Source organism: Hippoglossus stenolepis, chromosome 13, assembly GCF_022539355.2.
Source record: "Hippoglossus stenolepis isolate QCI-W04-F060 chromosome 13, HSTE1.2, whole genome shotgun sequence".
Classification (NCBI taxonomy): domain Eukaryota; kingdom Metazoa; phylum Chordata; class Actinopteri; order Pleuronectiformes; family Pleuronectidae; genus Hippoglossus; species Hippoglossus stenolepis.
Genome location: NC_061495.1, coordinates 19,875,054 through 19,900,314, shown reverse-complemented (window position 1 = coordinate 19,900,314; position 25,261 = coordinate 19,875,054). Strand labels below are relative to the sequence as shown.

The 25,261-nt window shown below is 43.2% G+C and overlaps 1 protein-coding gene across 4 annotated transcripts in view; it reads left to right on the top strand.

Annotated features, from left to right (window-relative positions):
• Window positions 1-25,261, top strand: part of si:dkey-91i10.2 (uncharacterized protein LOC555224 homolog) — a 59,176-nt gene that overhangs the window by 1,489 nt on the left and 32,426 nt on the right. For 2 of the 4 annotated variants that reach the window (XM_035173906.2, XM_035173903.2), the window contains exon 2: window positions 14,972-15,070. The exons of 1 other annotated variant lie outside the window; for it this stretch is intronic. The gene's annotated coding sequence lies outside the window, so the exon portion shown is untranslated. Of the gene's footprint in view, window positions 1-14,971; window positions 15,071-21,263; window positions 21,361-25,261 lie in introns of those variants that run through there. One more of the 4 variants, XM_035173905.2, reaches the window with a different exon arrangement.

The following is a 25,261-nucleotide window of genomic DNA, read 5'->3' as shown; positions in this document are numbered from 1 at the left end:
GACCGACTCCCACACACTGAAGATCCTAACGTCATTACCTGAAGCAAAGCAGGGAAACAGCTGCCAGGCTGAACTCTCCTCACCTTTGGGAATTGTCCCTGATCACTGATCGGTGTCAGACAGTCCTGTAGACAAACTCTCACTGAGCACTACAACTGGTTTTTATTATCATGTTCAGCAACCACAAATAGGTGTACGATTCGAGGGGGTTTGAGCTGGTACAAATGATTTACTCCCAAGATAATAGAGCTTATGCTCATGCAGCTTTTGTCTTTATTTTCTGTTCGCGCTGTGTGATGACATTTAGTAGATGAAATACCGAGGCAGTGCGGTTGTTCCTTGGGGAGCCCCTTCAGGTTCTTGGATCCTCCCAGGAGTCATTTAGTGGAACATTTTGGGGATGACTGGTCGTCAGGAAGCAGGTGCATCCAAGCCTTGACTGGAAACGCCCCCGGGGCTGATGGGAAAGCTGGCTGACTTCCAGCCTGCAATCAGATAATGTTAATGAATTCAGTAAAACTGTCTTATTTGCCCAAGCAGCAGTTCCTCTGTTTTGGTATAGGGATGGAAAATGCTGTATAATGGAGCTCATACATAGTTGATGGAATGATGACTGACTGGTCACGTGACTGGAAAAGCGTTTGAGTTGAGCAGTGAATGGAGGCTCAGGACACGGATTAGTGCACCGTGAAACATGTAACTGCTTCGCTTGCATAATGTTTGACATGTGAGGTTTAAAGCAGAAACGACTGGCTCATTAACAGGAGTCAAATTCTTCATTCTTTTAGTTTTGCTGGCACTAATTGGGAGTGACTTGAATTTTCTTCTCCATCATTTATGGATTAATTGAACCAATTAAGGCCTTTTTGTAGCGTAAGCAAATGTATACAACCTATATTAACTTTGAATTTGATGCCTGTAGCTTTCACTGAAGTCTTGCACTTTGTATTTTCTTCTGGAAATTTTAGTTTGAACTACCGGGATGGTTCATATTAGCGAAATCTGTTTCCGTTTTGGAGTAAAATCCTTCTTCTGAGCCAGTTTCAAACTAGAGACTTGTTAAAGTGGGTTGCATCAAATTAGTTGGTTCAATTTAAGGGTTCGTTTAAATGATTCATGACAATGAATCTCTAGAGCTGCCCCCATAAAGTCAGAGATGTAGACGGTTCCCCTATAGTGAAGCCAAAGTGTCTGGATTGCCGCCTGGTGGCTGGCTAGCATATAGGTCATAAACCCTGCCTCCTCCATGTTAGTGGATGGGACATTAGCCCAACAAAAGAAGTACACTTCAAATACCTCATTACTGCAGCTCCTTCCCTTGCTGAGGTTGGAATACAATGGGAGGAAGTGGAGATGCAAGGTCCATCTTTATTTACATTCCATGGTCTCTAGCTGTTGTTTGATATCTAGTGGAAGCAAAAAGAAATGTTCAGATCTGTCTTCAGCATAATTAGCATGCATTAGCTCAGAGGAATAAACATGGCTTTTTCAAGTCAGTAGTCTGGTTTTTTTCTAACTGAAAAGTTGAAAGAGCAGTTGATGTTAGTGTGGATTTTTCATTTTACATACACGCTGGGCTTCAAAAGTCCGAGACCACTTTCTTATCTGTGTGAACGACACGTAAATTTAACACAAACTCGCTCTCATAGGCCTTTTGTTTAACGTAGCGAAAGACCACACACTGTAGACTGTCATAGATTTTCCATTTTCCTGCAGTGTTTCTTTGTTGCTCACCTCCTGAGCTCTACATGGATTCAAACAGCGGGGTGATGTGATGAAAGGTCAAACAGTGGACCTGCAGGCTCCTACAGCGTCCTGCTAACACACACACACATGTGCACAGCAAAACAGGATTCACTAAGACCAGATTTAATTAGACAGGTCGATGTGTGAGGCTAAACCAGCAGAAGTGCATGGCAGGTGTACACAGGGCCCCGGGTCCCTTCAATGCTAATGCGGCATCGTACTGTACTGGTTTTGTTTTGGGAACAAGATCAGCTCGACTGGACACAGAATAATCAGCTTCCATTAACTTATTGGCAGAGTTCATGTGTTTTTGTAGTCCATTGACTTCCAATTAGTCAGACCCTAAGTAACAATCGTTACTGGGGTCATTAAAAGGATTAGGGTTGTATGTTGTGAGTAGTTTTTTTGCACAGTTTACAAAAGACTATAGAAAATGACTAGTATATATTTAGATAACAGCTGTATAGATAATGCTTTTATTACTGATATGAATGTTTTTTACCATATGTGTCCTCGCTTGACACTGTCCAATAAACAGATGGTAAAACAGATGGATAAGGATAGTCATTTTTCACAATTCTGTGTTGTGAGGTTCAAAATTTAGCAAATGCTCTCAAAGACAAACAACTTTGGATTCTGGTTTGTATCTTGTATTTTGAGTCTATCTGAGATGATGTATAAATAGCAAAGAAATTCAAAAATTTCGACTGCAGTTTCTCCTGTAGCTTTCAGCTGCCTTTACCCTAAACGTCCCACATCATAAATATTGTGATATTGTTTAAACCAGGGTGGCGTGATGTTGGTGCTGGGATTACTTCTGAGTGAATGATCGTCTGCATCAGCCCAGTTAAGGTCGGGTAGGCTTCAGATCCCGTGACCTTCCACAGGACTCACGGGTTCGCTGTAGATCATGGATGGATGATTCCAGCCACACCACCCAGCTCCAGTGGCTTTTGTAGCTTTGATTTTCTGAGAGTTCAAACCTCATCTCGGCTTGAGTCAGTTTTACCACACTCAAAAATAACCTTTAATTTTAAGCTGTAGTATTTTTACATGCAGAGGAGTGAACATGTTTAAACTAGTAAAAGGCTGAATAGAATCTTTTACTCTTGACCTCAGCTGAAAGACTCTCGGCCTTGATGAGAGGAATGCCACCTTGATTCAGCCATTACGCCTCACAAAAATATTCAAAATGTCCAATCCCCAGGAGAAGTGACGCCTCGATGGCATCTCATTTGTAGATTTATATTGAGGAATTTGAGGCCAAAAACCAACCTGTGAAATATGCCACACAGTGGATGACAATAGTGGATGTGTTTAAGGCCGTCGCACACAGTCGAACCTCTCACACTGAACCCTGTCGTCCCCTGAGAACCTCCTTTGTTCCAGCGTCCTGCCTGAAGGATCAACTGTATCTCATCCCCCTGTGTCCTGTTAGAACATCAGTCACAGCTGCATGCACAGCCACATGAAGGCAGCCAGACTCCTGTGTGTGTGTGTGTGTGTGTGTGTGTGTGTGTGTGTGTGTGTGTGTGTGTGTGTGTGTGTGTGTGTGTGTGTGTGTGTGTGTGTGTGTGTGTGTGTGTGTGTGTGTGTGTGTGTGTGTGTGTGTGTGTGTGTGTCACCCATCCTCCTTGTGTTAACAGAAAACACTATAAACAAAGGGCATTGTGGGTGGATGACAGTCTCTAGTCCCTATCCCAATTATAGACAACCACTAATTACCAGTGCAGTGATTAAGAATCTTGCAGCTGTGGCAACAACAAACTGCTTCCGAGAGGCCGTGGAGAAAAATGCTGCTGCTGCCGGAGGTGAAACGGTCACTTACATCCTTTTCACGTTGCACGTGCACGCCAATCAAAACGCAGCTACACAGTCTTCTCTGTCTGCGTTTTCAGACATGAACTCGTGAACGTGAAAATGTCCAGAAAATTGGGTCCGGACTTTTTTTCCGCAATTTGGAACGACATTTAAATTCCACTGCATTATATGTTTTCATTTACACAAGCGTTCTCTTGAATCTCGCTGTCTTTCCAACTTGACATCTTCTTCTGCGTCCTCTACGTGTACGGCTCCTCTTTATAATCCTGAAGTATTCCTATTTTGGAGGATAAAGTAGGAGATTGTCCGGGTCAGACGCGTTCACAACAACAGAAAAATGTCAGGAACACCCGGGTGAGGGGTTGGAGCCTGGGTAGAGCAGCAGGAGGGACGACATCACGTGAAAAATCTGCTGCGGAACTGACTTGTGGTTGTTTTGTACGGAACATGGACACCAGCGTTGGCCCTTTTTTACTTGGTGGCTGGTGGGAAAATGTCCACAGCAACTGACTTAGACATTTGCTTTCTCACATACGGCCCCTCTGGGTAAATTCAGGAAAATGTCAGATTTTGCTCTCTGGACAGTTTGGACCATGCAGAGCTACATGTTGTGTCTTTATTGAGGGAAAACTCTGCTGTGAAAGAGAAAACTGACTGAAGAGCAGGAAGGTCACTTGATAAAATGCTAATACAAGTGTGTAGCATCAGTGCTCCGTCGGCTGAGATGGACGCACATGCAACTCGCACACATGCAGCTGCTCAAATAATTCAACAAGCGGTGTGAAGGACATGGTGTCTGAGACTCCTCCACAGAAAAATGTCCCTGATGGTCATCGCCTTGATAAACAGACAGAGTGAACAGAGACTGATAAGTTTGGAACGTGACTCGTCATCTTTCTGTGAGATTAAACAATACACGGTCAGCAACAAGACTGTGTATATTATGTTAAATAATTAAGGTTGGTTTTAGGTTCAGTTTTTTTTTTTTTATCAGCTTAAGAATCAAAGAACATTGCACTTATATGTTGTTTAAAATTATTGCACTTAAGACACACATTTCATATGTTTATCACATGTAGATCACCATAACACATGCCACACACCAAACAGCATTTACCATTTGATGATATGATTGCGTCATGTACCTGAACTTATGGTTTTCAGATATTTCTCATACAAAACATCTAATTCTACGTAAGAAAACGAATTCCAGACATATTCAGACATGATGCTGAGAACACTGATCATTTCCCCTTCTCTTGTCCCGTGATGCATTCGATTGATTGAAAACCTGTTTTTGATGTTTTACTTTCTTACAGCATTCATTGCTAATGTGCAAGACATGTGAGGCATCCTGCTCTAATGAAGCCTTAATCCCATAATAACATGATCTGGATTAGCCTGCATAATCCATTCAGGTTCATTACTCTGGTAGCATTAGCATATTGTCATACAGGACATGCAGTTGTGGTTCATAATCCGTGGTGCAGTGGTGCTAGAAGAACAAAGCAAACCAAATCTACTGTTTTACTGCTTGTTTTTTCACTTCCTGAAACATTGGGAGAAAGGAAATTCCACCCCCCACATTTTGAACAATTTCCCAAGAAATAATTTATGGATCTAGATGAAAACAACCAGGCTCATTAAGAAGACTGTTATCTCTGATTGAAATTGGTGCTGCATGAATTTGAGGGGACATCTGGGCCTTGGCAGAGGTTTGTGTTCTACTTTGTTCCACTCCAGTGTTTTTATTGCCATTTGTGTGTCTCTCAGCAGGATTACTCAAAAATTACCAAACAGATTTCCATGAATATTTGCGGAGGGGTCGGGCATGACCCAAGGAAGAACCCATTCACTTTTAGAGGGGATCCGTACAAAAGGGTTAGCCTTGGCGGAGGTATGTGCCCTTCTACTATTGTTTTGTTTCCCTTTCATCGGTTTAAAAGGTGAGTAAAGATGTTTTACTACCTCCTATTTAACTCTAGTACCACCTTTAAATCAAAAGTCAGACAAAAGATGTAGGTGGTGACTTCAGCAGCTTCTCTGAGCAGCAGCAGCAGCTTCCTGTCATTTATTTCAAAGCCCGACCTCACTGACAGCTTTCGGCGGAGTAAAAGCTCCCTCAATGCGTGACCTCTCCACCCATCATCTACAGTGTGACCACGAGCAGAGCTGCAGACGGGGCTCACGCTGCGCTCACGCCATCCAACCTTTTTCCTTCACTAACAACCATTCGTAACCTCACTCTCATTTTCTGCACCTCCTCTCCCCTTTGCCTTCTCTCCGCTACACGCTCTGATGTTCCCGTCTGATCCCCTCTGTCCGAACCTTCATTTATCTCAGTTCTGTTCATTGCTTCTTTCTTTTTGCTCAACGAAGAGAATAAAACTGGGCTCAGCTGGAGATGAAGTGAGCAGACCCCACATTATTACCCCGTGACACACTAGCATGTTTTAGTTTTTCCATCACGACTGATCCATCCGTCCGTCCATTATCTATACCACTTATCCTCTGAGGGTCGTGGGGGGAGCTGGAGCTAATCCCCAGCTGACATTGGGTGAGAAACATGGTGTGGTGAAGGGGACATTTTATTTTTTTTAACTGCAGAGACAAAGCTATAGCTTTGCTTCAGCTTGGAGAGATGCCAGAGAGAAATCACATCTTATGCAAATAGACCATTAAGCAACGGTATACATGCATACCGTGCAATTGCCAGCCAGTACCGTCCAATGGGTGCAGGGGGCAGGTGTAGGTGGGCGTGGAGTGTCCTCAAGCTCTCAGTCAGGCTCCAGCCCCAGCTCCTCCAAATACAGTTACCTCTAGTTTCAAAAAGCCAAGACGGCGCTGGACGACATGTCGAACTCGAGGCTTCAAACCAGCAGCCCACACACCAACGGGTGATGTCCTGGTTGGTTGATACTCAGTGATTGTGACAGTGTGTACTGAAAATATTTCTTTAAAATTCCCATTTGCATCAGACCATTTACTCCATCCATTGTTTCTTTTTTTCACTGCAAAACTGAACAAATGCAAGTTCAGCAAACTGACGATGTTGATCCTCCTCCAGGTTTGTTTTTTCGCTTGATCACGTGAGTTTCAAGAGTGGAATCTTACGGCCAAATTTTATAGTGTGTGTGTTCTGTCGATTGTTCTGTTCGGTCTCCAACGTTTTTGAAATTAGAAATCCTCTAGTGTGCACCAGGCCTTAAAGAACAAGAATAGAACGCACCACACAGTGAGGTAATGTTCTCTCAGATTTTCCATCCTGAGCGGAGTCAGTGGCATTTTACCAGCAGAAGGCACATTCCTCTCGGTGTGTGTGTGTGTGTTTGTGTTTGTGATGTGAATCCAGATGCAGAATGTTAATGAGACTGAAAGCCTGAGTGCCGCTCTCTCCTGACATCCTGCAGACGGCCTCTGCTTATGTGTGTTTTCTGCATGTGTTTGCGGCCACAACCTTCCACTGGACCATTAGGATTCAGGTCAGAGCACATTTTTTTCACCAGGAGGAAGGATCATGCTGAAAGCAGCTGAATCGACAGGCCTGTGCTCAGTGGTTAGTTGATCATCAGGGTCCCTGAGGAAACCGTCTGGTTCAAAAGGCTGAAGACCCGGCGCTGACTCTCTGTGCGTCTGCATCGCCTTCAGCCATTTCATCTGTAATATATAGATGAACTTTTGGTCTGTACAACCTCCTGTCTTTGTCCTCCATGAAGTGCTGAAATAAAATCAGTAGATGTTTCTCCTTATACAAATCAAGGACATAAGGATGCAAAGAAGAGTGATGGAGCACTGTAAAGCCCCCTGAGGTAAAAACCTGACCGGAAAAGTCCTCTTGATCCGTTTATAAACTGCTGTGATCAGCGTTTTCCCGCAGCAGGAGACACAATAACTGTCTGGCAGCCAGGGACTTTAAATCCAGAGGTAAACACTTTTCACTGATCTTGTCTTTTTAAAAAGTGGCTGAGCTGCTGAAATTGTTCAGCGCCACAAACTCGTTTACTCGGCCCGACCTGACTCGACACAGCCGCTGGCGATGACCCAGTGATACAAGCTCCTAAACACCTTCGCTGCTGTGATCGTGACCCTAACCCTAGAATCGTGATGATTTGATACAGGATGGCCTATGCATGGGTTTGATAAACCTGCAAACTGGTTTTGAACATTATGAGACAGGATGTACAGTCACAGTCACTGATCGTGCAACCTGGCCGAAATGTTGGTTCCTATACAGTTGAACCTCCCCGGTTAAAAAGAAAAACTCCTTTTTGATTTCCACCCTTTTTGCACACTTACATAATCAACAGCACTTCCCATAGTGTCTGTCCATATTTAACATAGGAGGCTCGTTTTTAATGGCATCTGCTTCACTGGTGGATGAGCCTTTTGATCCAGAGATAGCCCAAGGTTTCCTCTAATGGCTTTTCCACGTGCAGTTATTCAAAGGCCAGCGACCTTGTGTGGCTTCCTGCTCTTTCCTTGTACATTTTGGTTATATCCCCGCTATTGCATAATGTTGCACTGTTCAACACAACTGTGTTCGATACAGACACGGAACCTCGCCCTCATGCAGACTAATTGCCTCCAACAGTTCACAGCCGACGCTTGTTGCCTGCACTCAGCCCCGAGTACAGTGTCATTGAGATTCAAAAAGCCTCGTCCACTGTCTGCATATTCTGCATTATAATGTGTGTCAGCCAGCCCCCTTCATTGATGTGTAAATGTGGAATTTTCTGCTGTTTGCCGGAGCTTCCCTCTATTACCATAAAGATCGCCGTGGTGGAGTTGTGATGGCCAATGTGTTTTTATTTCGACCTCCCACGCAGCAGCAGAGTCTTCCCGAGCAGCCGCCTCTGGAAAAGAGGAACATTGATCATTGATCTCTCAGTTTCAGAGGCTAATCTCTCCTTTTAGTGAAGATGAACCAGGCAGCGCTGCTTCTGCTTCCTTTTCAGTTCTGGAGATTCAATGCGTTCGGTCCACAGCACAGAGGCGAATCAATTGCAGTGTATTTACTGTATCTACTGAGGCAATAAATTTAGATTGGACATTCAGAGAGGTGTGCATGCAATTTCTGTGGTGCATCACATTTACTTTCTAATCACCCAGTCTGAATCTAAGGCGGCTTTCACACCTTTTTGGTCCAGACTTTTCAGTTTAGTCCGAATAAAAATAACATGGGAAAGGTGTGTCAGAGCACAGTTCAGACCAGCAGATCAAAACACAGTCCGACTGGAAGAGGTGGTCTTGCTCCGGATCAAACAAACCATGATTTAGATCGTTTGCAGAGTGAAAAACTTTTTTTCCGGATAGTTTGGACTTTCGGACCAATTGCATGAAGTTGAGAAAGAAAGAAAATCGAAAGCAGCTCATAGGATTGCTTGTCTTTGCCTCCAAAGGGGGGAAAAAGCCTCCGCAGATATAATGTTTGAACGACGAGGATGTTCATTTTGCTGGTTGAAATACCATAATGATATTACAGTTGCAACAAAGTTAATGACCCATTTCTAGTCATAGCTGAATTGACAACATGCCGACGTCACGGTCGTCTACAAATAGATCAATGTCAAGTATAGGCCGATGCAGCCAATGTAGGTGATGGCGACGGGACATTTGTTTTTCATATAAATCCTTTAGTGTACTCCCTAAATTGCAATTTGAAACCAAAACAAAGACATGGTTCAGACTTTCAGGTGCGAAAACAGCTTAATGATTCAGATTCAGACTTATGCTGGTGGCACTTGGAAGAAAACGGGACAACCAGAGGAAGCAGAGCAGTTTTACATTTTTAAGAAAGTGCCTCTTTCTCATTTACCTGTGGCTGGAAATGATGATGATGACATAATCCTGCATTACCAGATCTTTGGTGTCTTCTGGAGGAGACCAACCCAGGCAGGCTGATTAGAGAAGCATGTATAGGCGGTGCACTAAGAGACCCAGCTCCGAGAGGGACTTACTGTAGAGACTGATAGATCGACAGGAAAATTGGATTTCAAGGCTTCCCATCAGGAGGGCTGGGTTTATTCGGTGTAGTGCGCGGCTGCAGGCATGCTGATTATGATAGCAGGCTCCCCTCTGCACATGGGGATTTAAATCAGCCAATACAGCGCTCAGGAGGGAGCATGTGCACACACTCACACCGTGTGCGGACATATTCATTCACAAACACATCTGAGAATATGGGTCATTTTTGTTTTTTACGTAACATCTGACATGTAAATGCCAGTTTAATGGAGTTCGGCTGCAGCGTCTCCTTCCTATCAGACCTGCGGATGGGAAATTTAATAACAATGAGGTTAATGGGTGATGTGGGTTACGTGTGGCCTCTGTTTTTCATTTAGTTCCTGTTTTCCAGACTGTTCCTTGCCTGGTCCAATTAATAAAAACCCACACATTTAGGTTGCCAGCATATTTGGCTGTTGCTGAGCAGAATAGATCATCACAACATATTATCCTGCACAGTATCGCAATATGAAACGCTGCCATGTTCTGTGCATCTATAGTAGGAAGCTTCTGTCTTCCGTCAAACATTCTTTGGTTGCTGTCTTCTTTTAAATCAACTGAATATCTCTGAAATAACAAACAGATATATATATATATATCTCCATACTTCCTTTAAGCTCTACCCAGGTGCCACCTCTCGCCTGAACGCTCCAGACATTTTCCTTTTTGTTGTAAACACGATTGTTTACAACACGTCTGACCCGGACAATCTCCTGCTGCGTTCTTCATATTTGACCCCAGACTACACCTTCATGTCTGAAAATGGCTCGAGTCCTAAGATCAGGGTAGAGGATCCTGTCACAAAACAACTACAGTCCACACACATCGACTCATTTCATTCAACACCACAAATTTAAACCTCATACTTGTGCTTGAGGAGTCATTAGAATTCATTGTCTGGGAAGAGTGAGTGTCGGTACCAAATTTCCTGACGGTGCATTCAGTAGTTGCTAAGATATTCTGTCAGGACCAAAGTTTCCAGCATGACTTTCAAACTGAATAGAATAAGTAAGAGATATTCATTCATCTCCGATACGAAACTGAAATCCACCAGAGTGTTCACACAAAATGTGAAATCAGCAAGTCAAATGTACAGTATGATAATGACTGCGGAGGTTGGATGAAGTCAGACTTTATTACCAAAATAACAGCAGTGCAGTTTTGGCAAACTCGGAACTAAACTTTTAAAATTCCTCTACAGATCCTCCCGTTTATGATGATTGTCACTTTCTACCTTGAAAACCTTCACATCCCTTTTAAAATGATATTTTTTCTATATGATTATGTTATAAATGCTGCTGAACTGGAGATTCCGTTATTGTTCCCTTAAACTCTCTGTTGTGGTGATCGAGACTTATGTTGATAGGTCCCAGTCACTGGTAGAGCGCTGGTCGCCTATTTATTCAAAGTTTTAAATATTTAATATTGAACGTATCATGTATTCAATTCGCACCAAATTCGACTTTGTTCCTCTTTGGGCCCTTAACAATACACAGGCTAAGTGTGACGCCGATACGACGGACAGTTCTTAAGATATGCGTTCCAAATACAGGCAGAGATTTCTGGAATTCCTGGATATCGACACACTGAAGAGTAGTGGAGCTATTTCTGTTTGACCAATGAACCCAACTTCTGTCTGTGGACAAAGACCCAGTTGATGGTTTGTATTTAGTTCAGTGTGTCAAGCCTGTGGCCGCTCTCCTGTATGTGTATCACTGTGTTCCTTTGTGCAATGTGCCCTGCATCAAACTCCACCCATGCCACCCATCACTCTATCGATTGTCGGGCATCAAAGGGCTGCCGCTGTGCCCCACAATGCCGCTGTGGTTTCCAAGTCATCAACCACCAGATAAACACACTGGCAGAGGACGTGTTTTTTTTACGACGTCCTGTATTAACACACTCCGCCTCCTCCCTTCGATATGTAAACAGTCCCTCCAGCCAAGAGGGTCAACAACGATGCATTGTTGCTGTGTAGGAACAGTAACAGCTATTGTGCAGCATTGAGCCCTGCATATTGTTAACCTCGCTGCCTGTGCACACACTAGGCCTCCCCTGTGTGTGTGTGTGTGTGTGTGTGTGTGTGTGTGTGTGTGTGTGTGTGTGTGTGTGTGTGTGTGTGTGTGTGTGTGTGTGTGTGTGTGTGTGTGTGTGTGTGTGTGTGTGTGTGTGTGTGTGTGTGTGTGTGTGTGTGTGTGTGTGTGTGTGTGTGAGGAGTGAGTCCTGTCCTGTGTTGGCCGCTTCAGGAAAACCCTGCGCTCCAGTCGGCTGCTTCATGCTTTCAGGCTCCCACGGTTACTTACCCCTCACTAAAAGCCGTCTCACCCTCTTTCATCCCCTCGTGCGGCTCCTCCCCTGAGTCACGGAGACTGTGCTAAATTTAGCAGGCCTCAAAAAGTCATGGTGTGGCACGTTCTTATTGAGTTTGCACCTCTCAAATGTGTCTCTCCCTCTCTATCTCTCTTTCTCGTTTCCTTCCCTCTCTCCCTCCCTCCTCAGTAAAAGGCTTGTCCATGACTCACCCACGGCAGAGCAAGGGCCCTTTTGAATTATTGAACCAATGGTGGAGACCTCATAAATTATCTAGCCGTGTGTCGCCGGGCGGAGCAGGGCAGCTCAGTGGATACATCTCATCTCGACCCTCGGTGTCAGTACCACCTATACCTCTGTATGGGTGTGATCACAGGACATGGCCAAACTGAATACAAACACACATATGCAGTGTATCATACACTCTGCAGTAAAAAAACTCTTTTCTTTTTGGCTTCTACAGAAACATGTGTGGGCTTTTAAACCAGAATTTACAAAGGAGGTGCAGCGAGCGAAGCTTAAATACCTAACATTGAGACATCCAACCGTAAATAGTCGACATACACTTGATTCACTTCCAACTAACTAGAATCATGTATCAAATAACAGTTTAGCTTGCATATTTTATCAATGGATCAAACTTTGGGAAAAGGTTTCACTTAGGTTTACGAACCATTGACTGTGTATAAAAATACCAATAATAATTTTTTTAAATTGTAAAAATGGACAACGTGACAGCTCCCCAAAGGTGAAGCCAAAGCGTCTCCATCACTCCTGTGGCTGCCTACACTATAGGTCATAAACCTAACTCATCCATGTTAGCAGATGGGACATGGACCAAAGTAAAAAAAAAACCTCAAATACATTTTTCTCAAAGATGGTTTCTGTCATTTCAGGTAGTTCTTATCACACAGATGTTTGTTCAAGTTTTAATTTTTCAAGTAAATTTGGTTTGAATAGTAGTTTGATGCTGTAAAACCGTCATGATTGACGCAATTGGTTGAATATGTGTATCGGCGTAGTGCTGCCAGATCACAGTGGAATAACGCTCCACCACATTTTTTTTTGTTTTTTCCCTACTGACGAAATAGAATACGAGCAGTTTGCATAATCTGGTTGAAGTTCACATAGATTTTTAACACTTTAAGATCCAACCCTTACTAAAGCATAAGTCATGCAAGAGAGTCAATAAGAACAAATGGGGGAACTTTAGGCACCAAATATGTCTGAAAACCAAAGTTGCCTCTTAAAAACAGCGATCCATTTTAACTGCTGATTTATCTGCAGTTTATTCTCTTGATTAAAGGTCCATTCCCTGGAAATATTAATACGAGTTTATCCCCAAAAACATCTTTTGGTGTCTCGCTCACAATCGTACAAGCCCATTTGAGATGCCGCAAAATGAAGCTCATGTGTTTTTGATGTGAACGGTTTTGCAGACGTCGTCAACACCACCTGCCTGTTTACAATGTGAGCAGCACCTGCCGTGGTTTTACCAGCACGTGCGGTGGAATCGCACGATTCAAATTGCCATCTTAGCCGTAATTACATCCAGTATGTCACTGCATATTCATACCTAATAAACATTAACATGCAGACCCACCTCCATCTGACTTGGGCGTTTTACGGTTTCTGTTGATGGCAGGAAGCTTTGTGATGCAGAACACCGGGCGCTTAGTGAGCACACCCCTACTGTGAGCGGGCTGCATTGACCACTGGTAACGGCGTCACCGGTGCTTTATAGGGCTCATGCTGTCCTGTGAATAATGGAGTCAGTCTAAAATAAGCGGTGAAGAAAGCGACATTATGGACGTGGGAAACGAAAGAGGTTGTTGGCTAATTTTGGCAATAAGGCATCTGCTGCTCTGTTTGTTTCATAGACTCAAACACACCATGAGCCTTCTGGCTAACGCCTGCATGGCGCCTTTCATGACTGGAGTTCCCAACGGAAATCAAGGTTATGGGATGTGCCCTGCAAACAGCAAATGCAAACGACAATACATTAAAGCACATGCTCTCGTATGTTTGATGCATCACCCGTTAAAATTCGTCACAGTCGTCTTAAGCTGTTTTCAGACATGACCTGCGGAGGAACTCTGGAGAATGGGGTCCGGTCTTTCCTTTCTCACATGCAGAACTCAGCGGTAGGTTCTCTGCTGAGACGCGTTCACAATAGCAACAAATTCAACACAGGCGATGGCTCTTATCGCCACAAACTCTCCTGACATCTTCGTCGGTGTCTTCTTCGTGTGTGACACCGCTTTTTCATCTCCTGCTTTATTCTCTCACGGGCTCCTCTTGACTTTATACCAAAATTTGTCATTTTAAACATAGCCTCCTTGGCCGAGGTAAAAATAATCAGAGGCTGATTTCTGTGCAACTTAATCATTCATTCAGACGGACAGAAGAGTTTTGTGAGGATCTGTTCACAGAGAGATGATAAATCATTATTATGACAGGAACGGCTCCAGTGACTCTATTGTTCTTTGCCACATTTATCCAGGTTTTAACGTCGGGTGTTTTACAGAGACGTCTGGACGCCGGTGGCTTTACTTTTATCCGGGACGCTCTGTGAAGTTCTGTATGTAATCCAGGTCATTGGACGACAGGGCAGCTGTCACTTCATTCATTCTGACTGGGGAGAATAAAGTCAGGGACGATGGAGGATTAATCTAGTGTCCAAACTGGGATGATGACACAGCACCTGCCTCCCGGTTGTGTGTGTGTGTGTGTGTGTGTGTGTGTGTGTGTGTGTGTGTGTGTGTGTGTGTGTGTGTGTGTGTGTGTGTGTGTGTGTGTGTGTGTGTGTGTGTGTGTGTGTGTGTGTGTGTGTGTGTGTGCACGAGTACCAGAAAGCAAATCACAACTCAAACACAACAGCCGCTTCCCGGTTGCTATGCCAACCACAAGGGCTGTTCATGGCGGAGCATGCTCAGTTTGGCTCCCGTCCATGTAACAATAGCCAGTGAGAGGGCTCACACACACACACACACTCTCTCTCTCTCTCTCTCTCTCTCTCTCTCTCTCTCTCTCTCTCTCTCTCTCGCACTTACTCACTCTGTCTCTCTCCTCCTCACACACTCTACTCCAGCTCGCAGTGGGAGCGAGACGGAGAGGAGAGGCTGCCTGCTGCGCTGCGGAGCTCATGACACACGCCGAACCAGCAGAAACACGCTCGCTCACAACAAAGGTGAGTACTCAAACCGGCAAAGGCAGATTTTCCCAGCCATTAGGTTTCCTGCGATGAGGAGTTTCTAGCATCTGTAGCTTCTCTGCTGAGAGGAGCTGCAGAGTGGAGTGGCCAGGGATGTGAGGGAGCATGTGCTCTGCTTTGTGAATGACAGGATGGCATGTTTCCCCTTTTTTTAAAAAATATATCTATTTGAATAACAGTATCATTTTACTCAGGTTACTCCTTGTTCCAGCATGCTGCAACCTTTAAATGGATATTGTCATTTTTATGAATGGCTGAAGCAGATTGAGAATTTATTCTGCTCAATCGGAGGTGTAGTAGTTGACAAAGCAGGGATCGCTCAATAATTCATGTAGCCTTGTGTGTAGGAAAGTCAGGGGATGACAGCAGGTGTAATGCGATGCTTTGCATGGACACAGAAAGCTGTTTGAGGACAGTGCAGCTCAGTTTTACAACCTCCTGTCGGCTTATTTACATCATAACGCCGCATAGGAAGAGTTTTAAAGGCTGATCTCTGAACGCTGACCTCACATCAACGTCTCTTCCAGAAGAAATGGAGGACACACAGATGCATTTTGGTGTGGATTCTTTGTCATCTCTGGAAATGTTATATGATCTGCAGGTGTGGGGAATGTGAGGAGCTTCTCCTCTTGCTTCGCTGACCCTGACATTTTGTGTGTTTGTGTGTGCGAGTGTGTATCAGGGGAAGTCACTGCGAATGATATCTTCAGTATTATCCTGTAGCCTCGGCCCATTTCTCCACACACACACACACACACACACACACACACACACACACACACACACACACACACACACACACACACACACACACACACACACACACACACACACACACACACAGTCACTAACTGCCTCCCACAAGATTAATTGTTGTGGTGGATAAATTCCTTACTGGTCGATAGTTTATTCCTCCGCAGCCTGGTGTGTTTGTGCTGGTGTGTGTTCACAGAGCATCATCTGACCTGGTCTGTGGCCTCATATGTAAACTAGAGCTCTAACCAGTGATAGGTTATCTGGTAGGAATTAATATATGATATTATTGACAATATTCTGTTTGTCAATTTTGGAAATACTCGTGTCATGAAATTTTAGTTGAATAGTTTATACCACACTTTAATGAGTTGTTAGTAGCCATGTGAACCATTTGATGTTTTACTATATTATCATTATTCCTCTGTATACAATGCAACCTCCACTTACGTCACAGTAGGAGTCACACTTATTCATAAATGAACAGTAATAGCTGATTACCAGCTGCGTATTACACTGTAGTGGGTTATAAATCTTGAAATACTTACTCAATAATAGTAATATGAATATTGTCAGGATAATATTTGGCACAATACATTTCTGTCAAAACTAATCGCCAATTACGTTATTATTTAATTGAATGATTATTTCTAAGGAATCAATAAATAGTTTTGTATGTTATTGTATTGTATTGTTCTATGCTCATGCCTTCAAATGGACCATGTCATCTGTTCATCTGAAAGAGAGAGATGGATGGATGGATAGATAGATGTCAATCATAACAAATTAAATACAAATTACTGGGGGGGGAAAAACAGATACACTTTGATAAGAACAACCTAAAAAGGGGGCAGGGTTTATGAGTTGTACTGCAGCCAACCATGAGGGGGCGATCCAGATATTTTGGCCCTCACTTTTGCCGAGCAACCATGTGATATACATTTGCTGTAAGAGACAAAAACCTGAAAAACACACATTGTTTGTTTGTTACATTGTTTATTAGAGGTAATGTACAATATGTTTATTAGTTTTCTTGCTGAAAAAATCTGTCTATTGCAGATGAAATTAGGCTTTGTCGTAAATCAAAACTATGAGCTAAGCTAAAAGTTACCCCTTTCACTTTAGTCATTCAATTTATTGTTAGATTAACATTGCTTGGTGGGGGTTGAAATGGTCTATCGTTTATGTTTGAATTGTTAATTTCCTTTCAATCATTTGACTGATTGTTTCGGCTCGTATATAAACGATTATTGGTTTGCTCCTTTCTGCCGCTAGTGGGTCAGCGCATGGAGGAATAGCACCGAAATTGAATCTGACGGGAAAATGGAAAAATAAGAGATGAGAGGATGGGACACAGAAAACAGAAGAGGTACAGAAAATACAGAGTTGGGGAGTGATGGATGGCAGACGGGGATAGAGAGAGGCACTCTTTCACCCTGCGGGAAATTGGAAAATAAATCGAGTTGATGGAGGCAGGTTTGCATAGAGATATTGATGCTGGGTTGTGGGAGGCCAGAGGTTTGGACTCGGGGCTTTGGAAGTTCACGCGAGGCTAATTATCTCTTTACCCACCAGTTAGGACGAGCTAAAGGCTTCCTGGCGTTTGTAATTAGTTATTTCAATCTGCCATTGATACAAAGATACAGTCCACCAAGGCTGGATGTCCATTTTGAGTCTAAGTAAATAGATCTTAAATTTATTCTTTGGAATATTTTAGTCAGAATGACATAAAGGAGGTTATGTTTTAATCTCCATTTTTGTTCGATTTTGAGCAAGATTATGCAAAAACCTCCAAATGGATTTCCACGAAACTTGGTGGAAAGATGCGACATGGGCTAAGAAAGAACCCATAACATTTAGGGGCAGATCAGGTCAAAGGGGTAGATCCAGGATTTATTTTATTCCTTTATTTAACATTGCGAGCTTGGGCATTTTTTTGACTTTTTCACTGACTTCCAGTCATGGGCCTTAATGAAAAGAGTCTGGCACATTAAGGGAACTAATATCTATGAGTGTGTGAAATTTGGTTGGAATTTTGGCAGAGGATATGCACTCTACTATTTTAGCTTGTTTGTTTGATTGTGAGCAGGATTATGCAAATACATTTTCCCCAATTTCCACAGGAGATAAGTTATGAATCTTGATGAAAAAAATCTGGCTTGTTTAGGGGACTGCTGTCTCTTTGGTGCAGATTCAAATAAAAATCTGGATCTTTCAAATTTAAATGTGGTTTCTTCGGGGGACTGTCAGGCTTTTGCGGAATATGTGCTCTACTGAGTACCATTCTAGTTCCTCTGGCATCAAACAATCTAGAAAAAAAACAGTTGTTGTTGGAGTCTGTTCTGTGGGTGGGGCAGAATATTAAGTGGAACCCAGTTTGGGGCTGTCAAGTTTGATTTTCAGAGCTCAGAGTGGTTTGATGGCTGCGGAGCCGACAGACAGTGTGTGAGTAATGTGACACTTCCACGATATGAGGGAAACCTTCTCTTCATGATTGCTTTTGTTTTCTTTCCCTTACTCCTTTGTGGTAGATAGATTTCGGAGACAATGTGTGGTTGTAAATGTCACAGTGCACAAAAAGGCTATATGGTGGGTTAGGGTTAACCCTCCCCAAAAGTGAAGCCAACAAAGCATCTTGATTGCCAACTGGTAGCTACAGTATAGGTCAATATAAACCTCACCTCATCTCTGTTAGCAGATGGTACATGGACCAAACCAACTAGATGTGAACTCCGGAAAATGTGGACATTTCTTTGAGTTTGCGTTTCTCATATGAAGAACGCAGAAGGAGATTATCGGGATCAGAGGCATCCACAACAACAGGAAAATGTCTGTAGCATTCAGGTGAGGGGTGGCACCTGGACAGAGCGTACAGTCCCTTAGGGATACTTGCCCCGGGGGGCAACCCTAGGGGGCCCTGGGGTCGACCCAAAACTCACTGGAGAGACTATATATCCCATCTTGCCATGGAAATGCCTTGGGATCCCCCAGTAAGAGTTGAGAAGTGTTGCTAGTGAGAGTGATACCCTACTTGGCTGGCTATGTCAATGACCCAGGCCCGGTTAAGTGGAAGACGATGGATGGATGGATTAACTAGCAGCATTACACACACAAAGACATCACAGGGTTCATCCAGGCCTGGAGTGTTGACGCTTGTTAGCCAGGTCCCTGTAAACTGTGGAGACAGTCGATCAATGACCATCATTCCTCCTCATCGCCAAACCCAGCGCCCACCCATCCCCTCTCCTCTCTGTCACTTTCACTCCTCTCACTCGTCCTCTCTCTTGTCCTCTGTAAGTCATCACATCCCTGCAGATCTACCCTTTCTTCACTCTTATCCCTCCATCTGCCTGTCCCCCTTTTCCCTCAATGCTTCCCTGTCCTCACTGTCATCTGAAAATCTCTCCTCTCCTCTCCTCTCCTCTCCTCTCCTCTCCTCTCCTCTCCTCTCCTCTCCTCTCCTCTCGTACAGTTTTAGCCAATTGCAAACTTGTCCTCGGCCTCTGGAGGAGAAAGAAGAAGGGGGCTTCTCCTGCTTCCCCTGCTTTCTTTAATTTCCCTCCCTCCCTCCTCCTCGTCTTCCTCTCCCCCTCTCTTCAAAGAAGGTGTGAGTCATACGATGACATCCCGAATGCCTACGGCAGATACGGATCCCTGGTTGCAGGCGTCTCTAGGAGCCAGCCAGTCGATAACCAGGCCCGTGATGCATCTCCCGTGGATCCTTGTTAGAGCCGACAATGAGCCGACAAGAAAATCTTTTTGGAAAACATTGACACCCCCTCAGCAAGGTCAAGGGGCAGCATTGATCCAGAGTAGGGAGGCGACTGAGAACACATGGCTGAGTTTAAGAGCAATTGCTTTGGAATTGGGGTCCTTTTTATTTTATAGCCATAAATTCTTCTTTTTGGGCTATTTTGAAATTTCATCTTTAGAATCTAGCAGTTCTTATTTTGCAAAAAGTCTCTTCAATCAAACAATGAATTGACTTATTAATCAAACCCTTAAAATGATGCAAGGTCGTCCAATGACTTCTGCAGACAGTTTTTTATGGCTGGCGAGGGGCGTGATCTGTAACGTTGAATTATTTTGGTCTTTATTTCACAAGAATGTCTGATCTCACCTCCCTGTCACGCACTCGGACGACACTGCACATCATCTTCCTTCTGAAACCGCTGCGTGTTATATAAACTGCTCGGGTTCACTGGACTGTATCTGGACAGAAACAAGTGGACAGTTGGGGGGTTGTTTGCTTGTGTTACATGCGCTGTCAGTCACATCTGATCAAAACACATCCACGCACAATCACCAATTTCCAAGGGAATAATTCATGGATCTTGATGAAGAATATCAGACGTGTTTAGGAGACTGATACTATGTGGACTTTGGTGCAGTTTGATTGCATCTAAGGAGACGGTTGGGCCTTAGTGGAGGTTTGCACTCTTGTTGCCTTTTTAGTCTTTAATGTTTCATGTTATAAAGACGATGTGAAGTCTTCAGGGACTGTAAGCTTTTATTGGCAACATTTTAACCCGAGCACAGGTGACGTGTTGGGTCAAAAGGTCATGAAGAAAAGCTTAGAGGAGCTGTGTTTCCTGTGTCGGTTTATATACATTTATACGTATATTGTTTACAGCACATCGACATTGGCGTTGGCTCTTATTACCAAAAGCTCTTGAATCTCGTTGCCTTTCCAATTATGTCTTGGTCCGTGTCTGGCTCCTCTTTTTCATTTTCTGGACATTCTCCAGCTGTATTCTCACATGGGCTCACTGGGGCATTTTCCAAACATTATGGAAAATGTCCGGAGCAACTGACTCGGACATTTGCGTTCTCGCGTACAGCCCCTCTGGAAAATGTCTGTGTGGTGTAGTGCCTGTATGAAAGTGAGGGGAGACTCGTCTAGTCATCTGTCAGAGGTCTCTCATGAGAAGAGGCTCTTCAGTTTGCAGGAACATCGGAGCATCAATGAAACATGTTCCTCCTTTGTTCAAATAAAGCAGCTGAACAAAACAGCAGAATGTCTTTATTCTTAAAGGAGAGGTGCTCCAATGGCATACCTGAATGATTTCTCACTTTTCCTCTCTCTCACTCGATCATCAATCCCCTATTTCTCTTTTCTACCTCCACTCTCAACCTCTCTCTTTCTCCCTCTCTCCCTTCATTCCTGGTTATGAGAGTGACTCACGTAGCCATCTGCTGCCTAGCAAATCCTCTCCTGCCTTATTAGCCTCCTTTTGTTTATTAACGCCACTCTTAGGATGGCACTGATACCTTTATCTACCTCGTCTATCTCTTTCTCTGCTTATCCCTCTATCCAATCACCCAAAACTCCTCCTCCTCCTCCTCCTCTCCTCCTCCCTCCTCCTCTCTTCCTCCTCTGCCCTGTCAGGCCTTTACCGTCTATTTTTCTTGCACTATACCTCACACCTGCGGCTGAATTCATCTCTGCAAGAGTTGCCTCCCTTCATTTCACCTCTTCCTTTTTCTCCCAGGAGACAGATTGTAGGAATGAGGTCAGACACTGTGCGTGTGTGTGTGTGTGTGTGTGTGTGTGTGTGTGTGTGTGTGTGTGTGTGTGCGTGTGCGTGTGTGAGCATATGGATATAAATGTGAGCAGACTGTTGATTGTTGATGTAGGTGTTGCTGAGGTCATTATGATCCCCTGCAGAAATGACAACAGACACAGGAAAACACCCCAGGGATATGTGTGTGTGTGTCTGTGTGTGTGTGTGTATGTTACACACAGACTTCCGTTGAACCCGACTACTGCCTTATTGCATGTTTGTGGCAACTGTATCTGCCTCGATAGTTGTTGTTGTTTGTGTGTTTTTGCTCTACACTGTAACGTTGGCACAAACACTGGATGTAATTAGAGCTGGATACACAGCAGCGTGCACAGACTCAACAGTTTGGTCTGTTTTGGCTGACGTCTTTTCCTGGCTCATATTGTTTTCATGGGAAATGTGAGAAGAGGGAAATTAAACTGTGGTCTTTTTATAGAGCTGTGGTCTATAAAAAGGCAACTGTGTGTCGACACAAGGCCAAAAGAAGACGAAAGTCAATATACATGTACCTTTACAATTTCAAACAAGTGCTTTTCATTTTATTGTACATAAATAGGGACGGGTTGATGACCGGTTGTAGTGTCCATGGGGCATTTTCATATATTTATTCTAACAAAGAAACACAGAGAAGACACTTCCAGGCACTACAATCTGGATGGAGGAGACATATTCTGCTGATATTCAGGTTCATCATTTTAACTAGTGTTATTACTTGAAGAGGTTCACATCCTCTAATGTTGACAAAACACATGACTTTTTTCACACTGTCTTCTGCTGCAGCTTCTCTTCAATGAACCAAAATGTATTGAAACCGACATTTATAACCTCTAACCGACTTCATCTTGCTCATGTAGGTTAATTTGGTTCATACTTTGCCCAATGCATGCATTCAAAAACTCTGTGCCGGACTACCCTGCCACATGTCCTCCCTCCTCACTCCCCCGCAGACCTGCGCTCACTGTACACCCTAACAATAAACAACAACATTAATCAGAAGTTATTAGGACATGGACCGTCACAGCCAGGACATCAGGGCTAAAGTGACCAGAACGATCCAGATTCATGATCCGACACCATCGATTAATATCTAAATAAATGTGTGAAGAGCAACAGAGACGAACACACACACACACACACACACTCCTGCAGACAGGAGAGAAGATTATGATGCAACGCTGTCTTTTAACTTCATTATTGCAAAAGAGTCGACACTCTGTTTATCCATGGACACAAATATGAATTCAGCAGATTATTATAAAGATCAGTTCTACGTGTGCATAAAAACCTAAGAAGTTAACTCGGACTCCCATTTTGCATTTCTTTCAAAACATCCAATTACAGGGCATAATATTTGGCTTCTCACAAATTATGATTATACTTCGTATAAATCTGCTAAAACATTTTAGCTGAATCTGGTTCAGTTTTAGATTCATTTTAGATCCACAGTTCCATTTCTACAGCTCAGATACTTCTTCATCTTCGTTGCAACATTGGCCGATGCCCTTAGGTATTGTAGTATTTATAGTATGTAGTATATCTCAGAGAGGATTTGTAAGAATGAAGCTTAATGGCCATAACATAAACCTCTTCTATTGGTAAGTTATCCAGGAGAATCCTGTGTGTCTATTTCAAAGAACACATTGAAGAAAACGCAACAAGAGGACGAATGACTGGTTCATGTAAAAAATGGAAGGATAAAAACAACAGTGAGAGTTTTGTGGAGCCTCTGTTGTTGTAAAGTCTTGTTTGCGGCCTGCTGTGAATCCGAGAGCAGTTTCAAAGCCTTCTGAGACAAAGAATATGGAGGATGTTCTTTTGATTTGAAACTGTGCATTAGAGCGCTCAGCCTCAGGCGAATGGCCTTTTCCTGAAAAACACGAACTCGTTATTTCTCTGTGTCTCTTAAATTCCAGGAGTGTGCGTTAGCTTTTCTCCCCGTATTACACAAAGCTAAATTACTCAGTGTTCCTTCTATATGTTTGTCTTTATATCTCTCCTTCTGTCTGCTTTTATCTGGAATGAGACTCATTCGGTCATTCGTCATGTAAATAGAGGGAAAGATAAGTGTGTGTGTGTGTGTGTGTGTGTGTGTGTGTGTGTGTGTGTGTGTGTGTGTGTGTGTGTGTGTGTGTGTGTGTGTTTGTGGAGCCTTTATCTACCTGTCGCTATGAATGCTCGCTCTGTGTAGCCGTGGTTATGGATCCATATCCCTCCATCAGTCGATAGGAGAGGCAGGCTGTGGTGTGACAGAAAGCCACTCTGCTGATTGGGTGAAAAACACACACACACACACAGTTATTGAGATTATTCCTATTTCTGTCGTGGCTTGTTTTCCTCTGTGATCACTTGGTAATTACACGGGTTGTTGATTCATCAATTAAACATGAACAACTGACATGCAGACGTCGATTACGTCTAATATTGACCAGAAATTGTGTGTGTGTTTGTGTGTGTGCAAAGCCGTTTTTGTATTAATCATTGTTTTGTGTTAACACAAAACCTAAATGGTGGTTTAAATACTAAAAGCAATAGTGCAATGATCATTTTTGTTATTAATTAGTTATCGGTCACGATCAGTGCTTTGTTTAATCTCTTGGTTTGTAGAGTGTCTTGAATTTGCCTGTTTTGTTTAAACAACAGTACAAAAACAGAGGATATTAGAGCCTGTACGATTTATCGATGTGCTCATCAAAATCAACAGAAAACATGTTAATTTAGGTTTAATTTCTTAATTCAAGTTCTATACATTTGTTTATATTTTTGTAGTTAGTTATAATAAAGTTTATGGTTTAACTGTAAAATATCAAGCCTTAATTACATTTCTTTATCGATAAGGTTTGGTAACGACACCTTAGGAATCATTGACAATTCTTTTATGTACATTGGCTAATATTGGAAATGTTTTACTCTTAAATTGGCATCGGCCCCCAAAGTCCATGTTAGTCCGGCTGTAGAAGAAACTCCGTCTAACATTTTATAAAACAAACCTGGAGATTCTTCTCTTTCTTGTCTTTTGAAATGACATAAAGGATTATTTCAAACACTCCACGTTGGAAAAAGGAGCTAAAGACCAAACATACAACAAACAATTAATCCAATAAACCTGATGACGATTACATTTGAAATTACAACCTGATCAAAAACAATAACTCTCAGAGGAGCATCAGACCCGCGTTGTGTCACTTCAAAGCGTCTGTCACTTTATCTCCATTACGAGGCCTCTTTTCATACGATAGCTGCGGTCTTCATTTGCATGAATTGGCTCCTTTTGAACTGTTGCTCCTCGGCGGAGACGACTCCCTCTTTTGTCCTCGTTGAATATGTGCAGACCTGCTCATGGAAAAGCCTCATGCAAAGGCAGAAGCTGGGTGTTTGTTCCCAGGTCATCAGCTGCCTGTGTAATTCATCTGCAACATGTCCACCTCCCGGCACATGAAATATGAATGAGATCCACAGAGAAGGAAACAACAGAGCAGGTGGATTTGTAGGTGGACTGTATAAAGTGGCTGTTGTTTTGAACCGCATGTAAAGCAGTTAACTTCACAGTGGAGAGCTATGACGACGTGACACAGTTGCACTCAACCGTCTTTGAGTATTCTCACAGTTTTTATTAAACAGAATTGCGTAAAAACAACTGTGAATGCAATCGTCTCCTGTTTGATAACCAGACAAGTTATAGATGATTTGTCTGTAAACATACATCACGGCCATTAACGCCTCACTTACACCAAGTATAGACCATAGACTGTATATATAAACATGGACAACGTGACTGATGGTTTTGTCAGCTGAGACTAACTCAGGATTTATCGAGTGTGTGTTTTGTATATTTTCTTCGTCCAATAATGTC